Source organism: Oncorhynchus gorbuscha, linkage group LG14 (genome assembly GCF_021184085.1).
Source record: "Oncorhynchus gorbuscha isolate QuinsamMale2020 ecotype Even-year linkage group LG14, OgorEven_v1.0, whole genome shotgun sequence".
NCBI classification, from domain to species: Eukaryota; Metazoa; Chordata; class Actinopteri; order Salmoniformes; family Salmonidae; genus Oncorhynchus; species Oncorhynchus gorbuscha.
The window spans coordinates 79,933,933-79,936,432 of record NC_060186.1 but is presented as its reverse complement, the minus strand read 5'-3'; the positions used below and the strand labels follow the sequence as shown (position 1 = coordinate 79,936,432).

The following is a 2,500-nucleotide window of genomic DNA, read 5'->3' as shown; positions in this document are numbered from 1 at the left end:
GGATGGATAACGCCAGTCTAAGGAGGATAAGTTGGATGGATAATGCTGCATCCATATTAGTTGACCGGCTGTCTGTCCTTTCCCTCGTGGTAAGTAACTTTAGACAGCATGTGTCTACGTAACTCAGAGGGATGAGGCTGGCTGACCTCTACCACATAAAGGTCACTTACCATGACATCAACATTGAGATGCCCGAAACCCCTGACAACAACCTATGACTCAGTCTCAACAACTAAACTGGCTTTAAGACAACAAAGATAAAAATGGTAAAAACAGTCCATTTACAACACAAATCATTTTCTGTACCTTTTTCTGCGATTCACTGTCTCGTCCACATCCCAGAATCCTCCTCGTCTCCACTCGTAGTGTGTGTGTTAGGAAGAAGGCCACGCAGACAGTCACTCCACTTTTCTAAATGGAGTAGAACAGAGCAGGCTCCACTGAAAACACTATGCTTAAAATTCTACCTTAAATCCTACTTCTTCTCTGGAACAAATTATTAGAACCTGGAATGAATTCTAAGAACCCTCAAGAATCTAAAAGGACAATGACAAAACCAACAGCAACTGACATGGTCCTCACTTTCCTGCCACTCCACTGTAGATCAAAGACACAAACCTTGTGACACCTCAGCCTCAGATAACAGAAGCATGCCTTCAGGCCCCCAGATTACACTCTGGTGTTCCTCCAGAACACCCCTCTCCTCTCCTAGAGAACACTCTGCTGTCCTACAGAACACTCTGCTGTCCTACAGAACACTCTGCTGTCCTACAGAACACTCTGCTGTCCTACAGAACACTCTGCTGTCCTCCAGAACACCCCTCTCCTAGAGAACACTCTGCTGTCCTACAGAACACTCTGCTGTCCTCCAGAACACCCCTCTCCTCTCCTAGAGAACACTCTGCTGTCATAGAGAACACTCTGCTGTCCTCCAGAACACCCCTCTCCTCTCCTAGAGAACACTCTGCTGTCCTACAGAACACCCCTCTCCTCTCCTAGAGAACACTCTGCTGTCCTCCAGAACACCCTTCTCCTCTCCTAGAGAACACTCTGCTGTCATAGAGAACACTCTGCTGTCCTCCAGAACACCCCTCTCCTCTCCTAGAGAACACTCTGCTGTCCTCCAGAACACTCTGCTGTCCTACAGAACACTCTGCTGTCCTACAGAACACTCTGCTGTCCTCCAGAACACCCCTCTCCTCTCCTAGAGAACACTCTGCTGTCCTACAGAACACTCTGCTGTCCTCCAGAACACCCCTCTCCTCTCCTAGAGAACACTCTGCTGTCCTACAGAACACTCTGCTGTCCTCCAGAACACCCCTCTCCTCTCCTAGAGAACACTCTGCTGTCCTACAGAACACTCTGCTGTCCTCCAGAACACCCCTCTCCTCTCCTAGAGAACACTCTGCTGTCCTCCAGAACACCCCTCTCCTCTCCTAGAGAACACTCTGCTGTCCTCCAGAACACCCCTCTCCTCTCCTAGAGAACACTCTGCTGTCCTCCAGAACACCCCTCTCCTCTCCTAGAGAACACTCTGCTGTCCTCCAGAACACCCCTCTCCTCTCCTAGAGAACACTCTGCTGTCATAGAGAACACTCTGCTGTCCTCCAGAACACCCCTCTCCTCTCCTAGAGAACACTCTGCTGTCCTCCAGAACACCCCTCTCCTCTCCTAGAGAACACTCTGCTGTCCTACAGAACACTCCTCTTCTCTCCTAGAGAACACTCTGCTGTCCTCCAGAACACCCCTCTCCTCTCCTAGAGAACACTCTGCTGTCCTCCAGAACACCCCTCTCCTCTCCTAGAGAACACTCTGTTGTCCTCCAGAACACCCCTCTCCTCTCCTAGAGAACACTCTGCTGTCCTCCAGAACACCCCTCTCCTCTCATAGAGAACACTCTGCTGTCCTCCAGAACACCCCTCTCCTCTCCTAGAGAACACTCTGCTGTCCTCCAGAACACCCCTCTCCTCTCCTAGAGAACACTCTGCTGTCCTCCAGAACACCCCTCTCCTCTCCTAGAGAACACACTGCTGTCCTACAGAACATTCCTCTCCTCTGATCTCCTCACCTGACAGAGGCGTCATGTCCTGCTACTGCTCCGGAGTGCCGTTGTCCCAACGTCGTAAACAACAGATAGAGAGACATCACCTAACAACTGTTCCAACACCTGCTGCCGGCCCCCCATCCCCTCCCCCGTCTCGCCCCATCTCCCGATCCCACTCTCAGCTCAAATGGCACAGCAAATCAAGGCGATTTGATGATGAGAGGGCACAGAACATGTGACTCACTCAAAGCTATTAATTATAAGTACTTTAGGTTTTTACATAGATTGTTAAAAAAATGACTCTCCACATTACCTAAAGCAACTATCAGAAACATTTTACTTCACTCAGTAGCCTTTAACTTTTTATAAACTACAAGCAGAACTTCCAGAGAAATATTTTTTAAACTAAAAAAAATATTTACCTGAAAAGCTGAATGGTAACAGTTCCATTGAACC

The 2,500-nt window shown here is 49.0% G+C and overlaps 1 long non-coding RNA gene across 4 annotated transcripts in view; it reads right to left on the bottom strand.

The window, feature by feature from the left end:
• Positions 1–2,500, bottom strand: part of LOC123995465 — a 7,580-nt gene that overhangs the window by 4,850 nt on the left and 230 nt on the right. For 2 of the 4 annotated variants that reach the window (XR_006831847.1, XR_006831846.1), the window contains exons 1-2: positions 2,069–2,177; positions 307–411 (exon numbers count right to left, since the gene is read on the bottom strand). This is a non-coding gene — a long non-coding RNA (uncharacterized LOC123995465). Of the gene's footprint in view, positions 1–306; positions 412–2,068; positions 2,178–2,466 lie in introns of those variants that run through there. The other 2 variants (XR_006831848.1, XR_006831849.1) reach the window with 2 other exon arrangements.